Source organism: Oncorhynchus mykiss, chromosome 18, assembly GCF_057628025.1.
Source record: "Oncorhynchus mykiss isolate SJ-2025 chromosome 18, ASM5762802v1, whole genome shotgun sequence".
NCBI classification, from domain to species: domain Eukaryota; kingdom Metazoa; phylum Chordata; class Actinopteri; order Salmoniformes; family Salmonidae; genus Oncorhynchus; species Oncorhynchus mykiss.
The window spans coordinates 51,185,658-51,198,268 of record NC_143039.1 but is presented as its reverse complement, the minus strand read 5'-3'; the positions used below and the strand labels follow the sequence as shown (position 1 = coordinate 51,198,268).

The following is a 12,611-nucleotide window of genomic DNA, read 5'->3' as shown; positions in this document are numbered from 1 at the left end:
TTGACAGTCTTTGGCACAGGATATTTGGCAGTCAGGGAATCATTTTACTTAATTAATAGCATGCATATTTTAAGGAGGAATACACTATTCAAGCTCAGCAAAGTGGAAAGAGCGAAAGATTTAGTGGGATGGAAAGGTGGAGGGACTTAATTTGTGCATTCAATTTGAGAGAGACTTCCACAGTGCCAGCAAGGGACATGAGATCTCAAGAGAGTCCGAGTTAAATAAAAACAAAAGACAACGGCGGGGAGAGAGGTTATAACGTGTCTTTCAGGTGACATACACCCAATCGAATACCATGCTGTCTTTTAACGCAGGCAACCATACATTTTACAGAAGGGGGAGGGTTTCAACGTTTAGCAATCTTTATACCAGCACACAGCAAGTGGTGAGGGCCTCTTTAGAATTCACAGAGGCCATTTAAGAAGGCTCACCACACAGAGGCCAAGCAAACAGCCAGCACGCAGAGATGCAGACATACAGGCGAAGGATCTGCCAACGGTGGCCTAGTATCTGCTGGCAGTTTTTAATAGACTTCCTGCTGCTTGACAGGATTTCCATGTGGCTTTGCAGGGGAGGATCATGGGATACCATGGAGGAAAGTGGGTGGGTTTCTGTGAGCTTGTAGTGGAATAATGGAATAATCCATGAGGTTTACTGTTCAAATGTGTGAAGGTGACACGTTCTGACATGAATGTAGTTTATAGGTGCAGTATTGAGTGTTAAGGATAAGTTTTAAGGTAAGGTGGATGGACAAAGTTGTATTCTATTAAATTCTAAGTGATTAGCAGTATTTACGCTTTATTGCAGCAAGATTGAGCATCAGAAAGGCGTAAATTGAAAGATGTCCCGAGGTGACGGTGTCATTTTATGATTGGATTGTAGAGAGAAGCAGTATTAAAAAAGAGTTAAAATGGTGTTTTATTCCCTGGGGGGGGGGGGGTAAATATGGTACAAAATCATTTATGGTTGTTGTCTTCTAATTCAAGCGTTAAAGTTGACACCCACTTAACTCTAAAAGTCTAAGCCTTTGAAAGGGTGGGCGGGGGGCGCGGGGGGGGGGGGGGGGGGGGGGGGGGGGGGTTCTACTAAAATATGGCATTGTTTTAAGATGGTCATACCATGGATCATTTAGATATATGATTTTGAATTTTAGGACTCCTGTAGGAGTCAACCACAAAAAAAGTGTAAAACCATTATTTGATATAATCCTGATTTTGGCCTTCACTACTACAGCCCATTAGAAGAAGAAAAACTGATGGATTTAAATGTGTCTGTCCTGTATCTAGGAGATATAAGAAAGTTAATATATAAAAAAAATATAGTTTTTTGGACACATATATAAACCCCCCTTTTTTTTTTGTTATCACAAAAATATCTCCAAATTCAGCTCCATTCGCTTCGAATCAAACCAAAAATTTGTCAAAATAAATTCAGCAATTGCATCCTTCTCTCTCTCTCATCCCCTGCTTTTTTTTATCAAGCCCTTCTTTTTTCTTTCACAAGTGTTGCATGAGCGATTGCACTGTCATATCATTTGCTGTCGGCGATAACCCCTTTTGGGTTGCGTCTGCATTTGATGAAAAACAAATATATGCATGTTTTTGCTGTACACACCCAGAGCAGTGGGTCTATAGCCTGGGGACAGTGATGCGGTGGTTGACCTTCCGAGCGCTTAAGGTCGTTGTGTGGGGAGAGGGGGGGTCAGATAGGCTAGTTGACAACATGGCCAATCCTGTCATTGTTTGCCACTGCGACAGAAACTAAATATGTTTGTGAGGGCAAGTGCCACCGCTGTACTCAAAATAATATATATAATGTAATTAAGCAATAAGATCCAAGGAGGTGTTGCGTTGTGCATTAGAAGAGCCCTTAGCCGTGGTATATTTGTCATATATTGCAAACCCCCGAGGTGCCTTATTGCTATTATAAACTGGTTACCGTAATTAGAGCAGTAAAAATACATGTTTTGTCATACCCGTGGTATACGGTCTGATATACCACGGCTGTCAGCCAATCAGCATTCAGGGCTCGAACCACTCAGTTTATAATAGAATATAATTCATATACAGTGGGGTCCGCAATTATTGGCACCCTTTATAAAGATAAAATAAATCATTCAAATACTGAGCTATATTGAATGCTACATTTTTAAAATGATTATTTTATACTAATAACAATACAATTGCGAGAAGAGAAGAGGAATCAAGGAAAAGGAATTGGTCAAAATTTGACAGCCCTGTTTTCAATACCATTCAATAGCTCGCCTATCGGCACTGAGTCTCTTTCAAAAATGTTTTATGAGTTACAGAAAACATTGGGGATCTTAGACCATTCCTCCATACGGAATCCTTCCAGATCCTTGATATCCTCCTTGATATCCTTCGACTGCCCTGTTTAATTTAAACCACAGGTTTTCAATGGGTTTCAAGCCCGGAGACTGAACTGTCCATTGCAAAATTTAGATTTTGTGGTCAATGAACCATTTCTTTGTGGATTTTGATGTGTGCTTGGGGTTATTGTTCTTGTTGGAAGATCCACTTGCGGCCAAGTTTCAGCCTCCTAGCAGAGGCAACCAGATTTTTGGCTTAATTGTCCTGGTACTTGGTAAAGGGCCCCAGGACCAGTGGAAGCAAAATAGCCCCATAGCAAAAAATATCTACCATCATATTTTACAGTACGAATGGGGATATTTTCTGCTTTTGCATTTTCATTTTGACGCCAAACCCATCAAATCAAATCACATTTTATTTGTCACATGCACCAAATACAACAGGTATTACAGTGAAATGCTTACTTACAAGCCCTTAACCAACAAAAACAAAAGTACAGAAATAAAAGTAACAAATAATTAAAGAGCAGCAGTAAAATAACAATAGCGAGGATATATACAGGGTTTTACCGGATATATACAGGGTGTACCGGATATATACAGGGTGTACTGAGTCCAATGTGCGGGAGCACTGGTTAGTCAAGGAAATTGAGGTTATATGCACATGTAGGTAGAGTTATTAAAGTGACTATGCATAGATAATAACAGAGAGTAGCAGCATCAGTGTAAAAAGAGGGAGGGGGGCAATGCAAAGAGTCTGGGTAGTCATTTGATTAGATGCTCAGGAGTCTTATTTGTAGAAGTCTCTTGGTACCGCTTGCCGTGCGGTATCAGAGAGAACAGTCTATGACTAGGGTGGCTGGAGTCTTTGACCATTTTTAGTGCCTTCCTCTGACACCGCCTGGTATAGAGGTCCTGGATGGCAGGAAGCTTGGCCCCAGTGATGCACTGGGCCGTACGCATTACCCTCTGTAGTGCCTTGCGGTCGGAGGCCGAGCAGTTGCCGTACCAGGAAGTGATGCAACCCATCAGGATGCTCTCGATGGTGCAGCTGTAGAACCTTTTGAGGATCTGAGGACCACTGGTATGCTTGGCCAAAGATATCTATTTTCATGTCATCCAACAAATGTAAATGCCTGGATTTTGCTAACCGGCCCTGGCACTTGGATTGGAACTGGTGTTTTGGTCAGATGACATGTATAATGATTATGATGGGAGACAGAGTGCTGGTTTCAAGCGCAGGGCGCAGCAGGTGTTTATTTAGTAAAGGACCACAGGAGGAGGCAGGTGGCAGGGTCCAGGGACAGGCAGAAGGTCATACACAGGGATTCCAAAAAGGTAACAGTACAGGCTGGGAAAAATAACGTAGTCCGGGAGATCAGGCAAGAGGTTGATGACAAGAAATCTGATAGCAAAAGAACAGGCAGGGAATAGGCAAAAAAAAGTTGGTAGTGAGGATGGCCAAAAACTATGATACACAGGAGGACTAATACAGAAATGAACAGCACTCTGAATATAATGTGTACAAAAACAAACAATACCTCACAATGATGGGGTGTAAAGAACTGAACTAAATAGTGTGAGTAAATGACGTACAGGTGTGTGAACAGGTGATCAGAATTCAGTTGATTGGGATCTGGAGTGTGAGCTGCATTCAGGGGATCTATGTGTTTGAGAGTGTGAGCTGGAAAGTGGGTTGGAAAGTGAGCTGCGTTCAGGGGATCTATGTGTTTGAGAGTGTGAGTCGGAAGCAGACGTTACAACATGAAAATAGAGCTCTTTGGCCATGGACCTTACTCCTCCTCAGTTGATAATACTAGCCCTTTCGCCATCCCTCTTCGTCTTGATATACTTCAGTGGTGTTAGTGCCTTATGCATGCACACTATGCACACGCTGGACTCTACCCACACACACACACACACACTTACACATTACACATACACACAGACACACAGACACACACACACACACACACACACACTCATCACATATGCGGCTGCTACTGTCTATTATCTATCCTGTTGTCTAGTCACTTTACACCTACCTACATGTACATATCTACCTCAATTTCCTTGTGCCCCTGCACAATCGACTCGGTACTGGTACCCTGTGTATATAGCCAATCAAAAATGAAATAATAATAATAGAAAAAAATAGCAACACAAGGAATTAATACACCGTATTTCATTTTTTGATTGTATTCTTGATTGTTGGGAAGGGCCTGTAATAAGTAAGCATTTCACTGTTAGTTTACACCTGTTGTTTACAAAGCATGTGAAGTTGAGCTCTGATACAACATGCCTTGATCAGGGTGGACCACCTGTCTCCTGGAGTACTACTGGTTGTGCAGGCTTTTGTTGTAGCCCAAGACCACATACAACAGAACGAATGCCGTCCTCTTGAATCAGAGTGTGCAGAGAAAATGGGGAAGCTGAATGTGACAGAGGCAAAGGGTATGGGCGAAGGACAAACAAGCCCCTGGGGCCATAGATGCGAGGAGACTATGATAAAGCTCAGATACAACCCTAAAAAGATGACTTTGTGTTATGCTAGCCAGACCGGAGAAGGGACACCTCTCTAACCCTGATAAACTGCCTCCTTGGTGATCACCCACTGACTCTTGAACAGTTTAGGAGTACAACAGACGAAAATTACGCTTGGAGTGAAGGAAGATAAACTGTAGTGTCTGGTTGTGTGTTGATTCCTTATCTATTTTAAAAGCCAAATGATAGGGATAGATGTTTAAGTTATGTTGCCCGATGGCGTGTGTTTTAGTTGTAAGCATGGCGAGGTCAAAATTGACTCACATGGATTAAAACCCTGTTGAAAATGTAGGCTAGGTCATAGTCCTTTCTTGGGATGTGTAGTTATGACTAAGAACATGGACCCCAACCCTTAATCCTCCTGCAGATACAAGTGTAGAGGACTGTATGAAAGCTACAATGGACTGACCAGACTCAGTCATCAAGCCTCGGTGCAAATTGGACCTTGTGCATTAAAAATAGCATACTGCTGTAATTGTGTAGTTCTCCAAAATCATTCTAATTGTATGAGGTAATCTAAAATAAATAATATTGGGGGGGAAACATTACAAAAAAATAATTAAAGATATGTTGCTTTCTGTCTAATAGATATTCTTTAATGTAAGTTCTGGACTGACTAGTTTATGTTTCTAAGCAATTTGGTAACACAAGAAGCTCTCAAACTTCAAACTTGCAATGAAAAGCAGAAATACTAACTTGCTAGCACACAGTTTCACAGTTTTATTTGTGGCTTCTATACTAGCCAGCACATCTCAATTATGCCTTCTTCTTTCACACCTCCATTGGCCCTTGCTACTCTCATAAGTCTACAATATGTTCAGTAGCTGAGGTGCTAACACGCCATAACACTTCAGTGGAACGTGGAGATATACTGCTCCCCCCAAACCCAAGAGACTCCCACTCTTCCATGGGATAATTGGTCAAGCCTTGTCTTCCCTCCCCTTAATTGAGGCACAGTATTTGCACAAATTGTATGTTCTTTTGCCTCAAATAGTAAGGCAAAATAACATATTTAAGTTTCTTCTCCCTTTTTTTTCTCTTAGAAAAAAAGGAAAAGTTAAATAAATGATAAGGGGAAAGGAATGAGATCTCCTTTGAAAGACATGCAATTATTTCCCAATTAAGGAAAGTTGTGGTGGACTTGATGATGTTGGATTGTATTTGGACGAATGTGCTCAGTAGATGGCGCCAGTACACTACATAGCGCCACATACACTACATCTCATTACAAAATCATGGGCATTAATATGGAGTTGGTCCCCCCTTTGCTGTTATAACAGCCTCTATTCTTCTGGGAAGGCTTTCCACTAGATGTTGTAACATGCAGGGAATTTCTTCCATTCAGCCACAGGCATTAGTGAGGTCGGGCACTGATGTTGGTCTATTCGTCCTGGCTCGCAGTCGGCATTCCAATTCATCCCAAAGGTGTTCGATGGGGTTGGGGTCGGTCAAGTTTGATGCGGAAGAACTTGACTGTGCATGCCAGTCAAGTTCTTCCTCAACGATCTTGACAAACCATTTCTGTATGGACCTCGCTTTGTGCACGGGGGCATTGTCATGCGGAAACAGGAAAAGGCCTTCCCCAAACTGTTACCACAAAGTTGGAAGCAATTCTGTGTTGGAATCACAGAATTGTATGCTGTAGCGTTAAGATATCCCTTCACTGGAACTAAGGGGCCTAGCCCGAACCATGAAATATAGCCCCAGACCATTATTCCTCCTCCACCAAGCTTTACAGTTGGCACTATGCATTCGGGCAGGTAGCGTTCTCCTGGCATCTGCCAAACCCAGATTAGTCCGTCGGACTGGCAGATGGTAAAGCGTGAATAATCACTCCAGAGAACGCGTTTTCACTGCTCCCGAGTCCAATGGCGGCAAGCTATACACCCCTCCAGCTGACGCTTGGCATTGAGCATGGTGAGCTTAGGCTTGTGTGCGGCTGCTTGGCCATGGAAACCCATTTCATGATACTCCCGACGAACAGTTTTTGTGTTGACATTGCTTCTAGAGGCAGTTTGGAACTCTGTAGTGAGTATTGCAACCGAGGACAGACAAGGACAGACAATTTATATGCACTACTCGCTTCAGCACTCGGGCAGCACCGTTCTGTGCGCTTGTGTGGCCTACCACTTTGTGGCTGACGTTTCCAATTCACAATAACAGCACTTACAGTTGACCGGGGCAGCTCTAGCAGGCCCGAAATTTGTTGAACTGACTTGTTGGAAGGTAGCATCCTATGATTTTGCCACATTGAAAGTCACTGAGCTCTTCAGTAAGGGCCATTCTACTACAATGTTTGTCTATCCAGATTGCATGGCTGTGTGCTCGATTTTATACACCTGTCAGTCCACTCATTTGAAGGGGTGTCCATATACCTTTGGCCAAGTAGTGTATGTACTGTACAACTTTCCAAAATATGTATGTCTGTCCCTTAGAGGGATTTCTGATTTGATAATACAGTTCTCATAGAACATACTGGATACTTGGAATAAACAAACAACAATAAACAGCATACATCAGGTATTATTAATGTTTATTGTACAATTCATGTTTCTGTCCTCAAATGTTATTTTCACTGTAGTTGTAGTTGTATACAGTTATCGCATGTCACACATTTATAAACATATTTAAGAGTGGTAAAAGCAGAAAGAACCTTGAGTTATATAATTCGAAAATACAGTAAAGGTGTTAATTTCACTATGCTGAAGAAGGAAAAACATAATTCAGTGGAAATTGTAAACGGCAAAGAAAACATGAATTAAGAGATGTGTAATTAGAATTTTGAGATAATTGCTGTCATTCCTGTTCCAATGCATGTAGTTTGAATGATTTTAATAGAATTGTATGCATAGAAAACAAAGTTTATTTGTTCTCTCTCAGTTCATCCATTTAAATCAATAAAAACTGAGCTCCACCCTGATGAACACCATTGCACCAGAGTCCATCTCCTTCTTGCTTCTTGAACCGGGAGCGGGGAAGCAATGGAGTCTCGAGTCCCTCCCGACACTACTTTGACTGGGCTGCTGCGGGGTCCCTGGAGGGGTGGTGGAGGTGGTCACGCACTTGCTTTCCCTTAGACACCTCCGCTGGTGTAGTACAGTGCTGATGTAGCCTACTGCCCACTAGCCGTCACAGAGTAGGAGAGAGGAGGACAGCCATGCCGAGAGGGCAATTACAATAAGGACAAAGACCACAGCATAATGAGTCCCCAATGCTAGTTTAATAAAGAGGAGTAGGGGGGTAATATTAGCAGGGCTGATAATGACGTGTGTTGTATGGTTTCCTAGACCCTACCTTACAGGCTTGAGAGGTCTGGACTGGAGTTAAATTGCCGATGGCTGTGTACGTTCCCCCTTCAAATGAATCCACCATTCAGTCAATGAAATAAATCAATGAAACACATGACCATGGGGTTTTACGGAAATCCATTTTACCGTATGCATTTCACAGGATGACGCCAACATAGAGAGATACTGCTTCTCACAATTTGATATGTAGACGTCATTTTATTCTAAAATACAGATAATGTGATTTATCTAATAGATTTGGCAGAAACCTTGCGGTTCTGATTTTTTTTTTATATATGTAATGTTTATGCTTGTTTTATTTGCAGATTTTTGTTACCCACGGTCTTCACAAATGGTTGGATACAGACATTGATAATGTGAGTATAAGGATATTCTTTATATATGGATATTCTTTATTCACAATACTGAACATTATATACAAGCATAGAATCTGAACAGAAATATTCCTATTTGTGTATTAAACAAATGTTTAGTTAAATGTGCTTGGGAATTAGGGTCTTATTTCAAAAGGTCTATTCACACTATATTGGTAAAGAGAAGGAACAATGATTTTAAACACTCCAATGTTCACATGCATCACTTGAAAGCAGCACAAACTCTTAAAAGGCCAACACAATATGTGTGGCGTGGATAAATGTTTCTATGAATGTCTGTCTGTCTGTCTGTCTGTCTCGATCAGTTGAGAACGATTCCTGGCTGGATTTCCACAGTGTTCCAGTTATCTCCCAACGGATCCAGGAACTCCGGCCGCTCTCTCGCTCACTCTCGCTTTCTCTCTCGCTCTGTGGCTGAGATGAAGCCTTGGAGACACTGGCCAGATCAGATAACTTGCGCACACACACACACACACACACACACACACACACACACACACACACACACACACACACACACACGCTACGAGAACCTATTCAAATCAGTGTGTAGTGGATGAATAGTATCAGATAGACATGTTAACACTGATAACCCTGCAGACAAACAAACACAAAAAGCTGGCCTAGCAGAATATCAGGGACTTATTTTAGCAACATGCAAATAAGATGAACAAATTATTTATTTAGTGATTATATTTTAAAGATCGAAAAACAGAAGCCTCAGTACTATTTCTATTTTTTAAACCATATTCGTGATATTAAAAAACGAATTGAATAAAAAAATGTTAAATATATATATTTGCTGTAAAGTCATAAGAGGGTATTTATAGCACATTTGTCTGAAATGAATTATTAGTTGTTAACATTATTGTTACTATTATTGTTATTATCTTGAGTAAAAAAACACATTTTAATACTGGTAGTAGCAGCAACATTTCAAAGCTTTACACATTTGAAAATCAGACTCGCGTTTGCCTAATTTCTTTAATCACAGATATTAAAACCTCAGAAGGAATCACACTCATAAATTATTCCTTGCAATCGCATAAACCTACCTCAGCAAGGGCTCGTCCCAGTATGACAGAAAGCTTTCCCCCCTCTTACTCTCTTTTGCTCCTTCTCTCTCAGATCAATGTGGGATTAAGGGTGATTACATGCACACCCTTTGGGACACTTTATTCCAATGAATTAGCCGAGTGAATGAGCAGCCGCACCGCGACAGAAGAGTATTTTGTACCAGGCCATATAAATTATGCATATTCCGTAGATATTAACCTCGCCTGATCATCTTTTTATCATTAGAATATTGAGAGGGGGGAGAAGGGATTATTAATTGCCCTCATTGTGTAGTTGTCTTCCCTAAACTGCTCTGGTACAGTATGTGGCCAATGAGAGCTATTAATTGGTGTTTTCTTTATTTGATGGTAGGACGATATTTCATGAAATACTGTATAAGCACTCAAATAAACGACATACACATCATAACAATTTGTACTATATATATGATAACTTTTGATTACTATGATCCGATGTATATATATGTCGTAGAATTGACTTGCATTTCTTACCCAGTGAAAGATTATTTCATGACGGTTTATTTTTCTTTCTTTTTTTTTATTAACGTTTACACAACAAAAGGAATTGGTGAAATGGCCTCTAAGGCCGTGTCTACAGACGGAGGACACATTTCCCCGATGTTGTTGACCAAAAACACTGGTAGATGTCAGCCTCTCTTTATTATGATATTTTGAGATTTGCCTGTATTTTTGTCATTGGAGAGCACATACATCGTGTCAACTCAAATGAAGCAATGTGGCAAACGGGGAAATCTTCACTGTTAGGTTGGGGAAGAGGAGGGAGGTAACATTGGATGTGAGTTTGGGAAGGTGGGGGACAGTTTTTGCATCACAGAATAGAATCTCCTCAACCCCTATGATTGACGTTGTCATGCAGGAGTGTCACGATGACTAAAGTGTTGGGCTACAGCTCTAAGTCCTCTTTATTTAAATAGAGCAGGAGTGAAAGGTATTGCGGAGAGAGTGGGGGAAAAAAGTAGTCCCCCTTTAGACTCAGGCATTGAAGAGAAAAACACACACACACACACACGCACACCTTCTTCACACTATTTTTTGTCTGGACACCCTGGTAAAATGATGATGCTTTGAGGATGTAATTAGGCATTTCGTTCAAAGAATATGCCCGCAGATCCTTGAATTATTACCGTCGTTAAAATCGTGCAAATATGGAAATATGATTGCCAGGAGCGCATAAATCAATGATCAGCATGCCCTGAAAATCCAATAAATATGAGGGGTTGGAATACTTACAAATGCTAATTGCATGCAAGGATTTGCATATGGCAGTATTTAAAAGCAATGTCCTTGCCGAAAGAGCCTTTATGGGTAGACAAAGAAGGGATTGTGATTAGATAGACACCCACTCGTGATTTTATCAAACCGACACCGGTCCAGTCACAATTACTGTAAACAGTAGCCTACTCAAGGGGTTGCTGCACATGACGTACTTAGTAAGAAATACAGAAAGTATCTTAGGGTGTTGCAAACAAGTCTATGTTTATTATCCAGTTTCCTCCGTCTGTCCTGTCTTTTTACAATGGGATAAATTGAAGTGACTTTGAATAATGCGCTATGACCTCATGGTGATTACAGCTTATGAAACAAACCTTAATTGAGGTTATTGATTTATATTAAAAGGCATATGCTTTTTGCTTTGAACAAAACAGCTTCTCCTTTTGAAATGTGTTATTAATGCATGCATATTCCACTGAGTCTACAAAACATTAAGAACACCTGCTCTTTCCATGATATAGACTTACCAGGTAAATCCAGGTGAAAGCAATGATCCCTGATTGATGTCACTTGTTAAATCCACTTGAATCTGTGTTAAAGAAGGATTTTTAAACCTTGAGACAATTGAGAAATAGATTGTGTAAGTGTAAGTGCCTTTGAACTGCAAAGGTGCCGGGTTTTTCATGCTAAACAGTTTCAAATGTGTATCTAGAATGGTCCACTACCCAAAGGACATCCAGCCAACTTGACACAACTGTGGGAAGCATCAGCGTCAACATGGGACAGCATCCCTGTGGAAAGCTTTCGACACCTTGTAAAGCCCATGCCCCGACAAATTGAGGCTGTTCTCAATATTAGGAAGGTGTTCTGTTACTCACTGTATATATATATATATACAATTGGGGTCCGAAATGATTGACACCCTTGATAAAGATTACCTATAATGACTGTATTAAAATAAATAATGCAAATACTGAGCTATATTATATGCTAAAACATAATTGGGAAATTATATTATTTCATTGGAATACATTTTTTTTTTCTCAAAAGATGGGGTCAGAATGATTGCCAACCCTGTTTTGAATACCTTTGAATCCCTCAGCTTGCGAGAATAATTTTATAAAACATTTTATGAGATTGGAGAACACATTGGGAGGGATCTTAGACCATTCCTCCATACAGGATCTTTCCAGATCCTTGATATCCTTCGTTTGCGCTTATCGACTGCCCTGTTTAATTCAAACCACAGGTTTTCAATGGGTTTCAAGTCCGGAGACTGAGCTGGCCATTGCAAAATGTTGATTTTGTGGCCAATTAACCATTTATTTGTGGATTTTGATGTGTGCTTGGGGTTATTGTTCTTGCTGGAAGATCCACTTGCGGCCAAGTTTCAGCCTCCTGGCAGAGGCAACCAGATTTTTGGCTGAAATGTCCTGGTACTGGGTAAAGTTCATGATGCCGTTGACCTTAACAAGGGCCCCAGGACCAGTGGAAACAAAATAGCCCCATAACATGAAAGATCCACCACCATATTTTACAGTAAGTATGGGGTTCTTTTGTGCTTATGCATCCTTATGTTGACACCAAAGCCACCGCTGGTGTGTCTGGTCAAAGAGCTCTATAAAATAAAAATGTTTTTATTTGTTCAACAAAAACTATTTCTCTGAACAATTGTATTAGTATAAAACAACATAATATCCTGTTCGTATTTTTTGTATTTATTTGTTCATCTTTATCAAGGGTG

At 40.7% G+C, this 12,611-nt stretch overlaps 1 long non-coding RNA gene across 1 annotated transcript in view; it reads left to right on the top strand.

Annotated features, from left to right (window-relative positions):
• Nucleotides 1-10,040, top strand: part of LOC110496334 (uncharacterized) — a 32,177-nt gene extending 22,137 nt beyond the window's left edge. Inside the window, exons 2-3 of the long non-coding RNA XR_005037490.2 lie at nucleotides 8,490-8,540; nucleotides 8,864-10,040. This is a non-coding gene — a long non-coding RNA (uncharacterized LOC110496334). The remainder of the gene's footprint in view (nucleotides 1-8,489; nucleotides 8,541-8,863) is intronic.
• The last annotated feature ends 2,571 nt before the right edge of the window (nucleotides 10,041-12,611 follow it).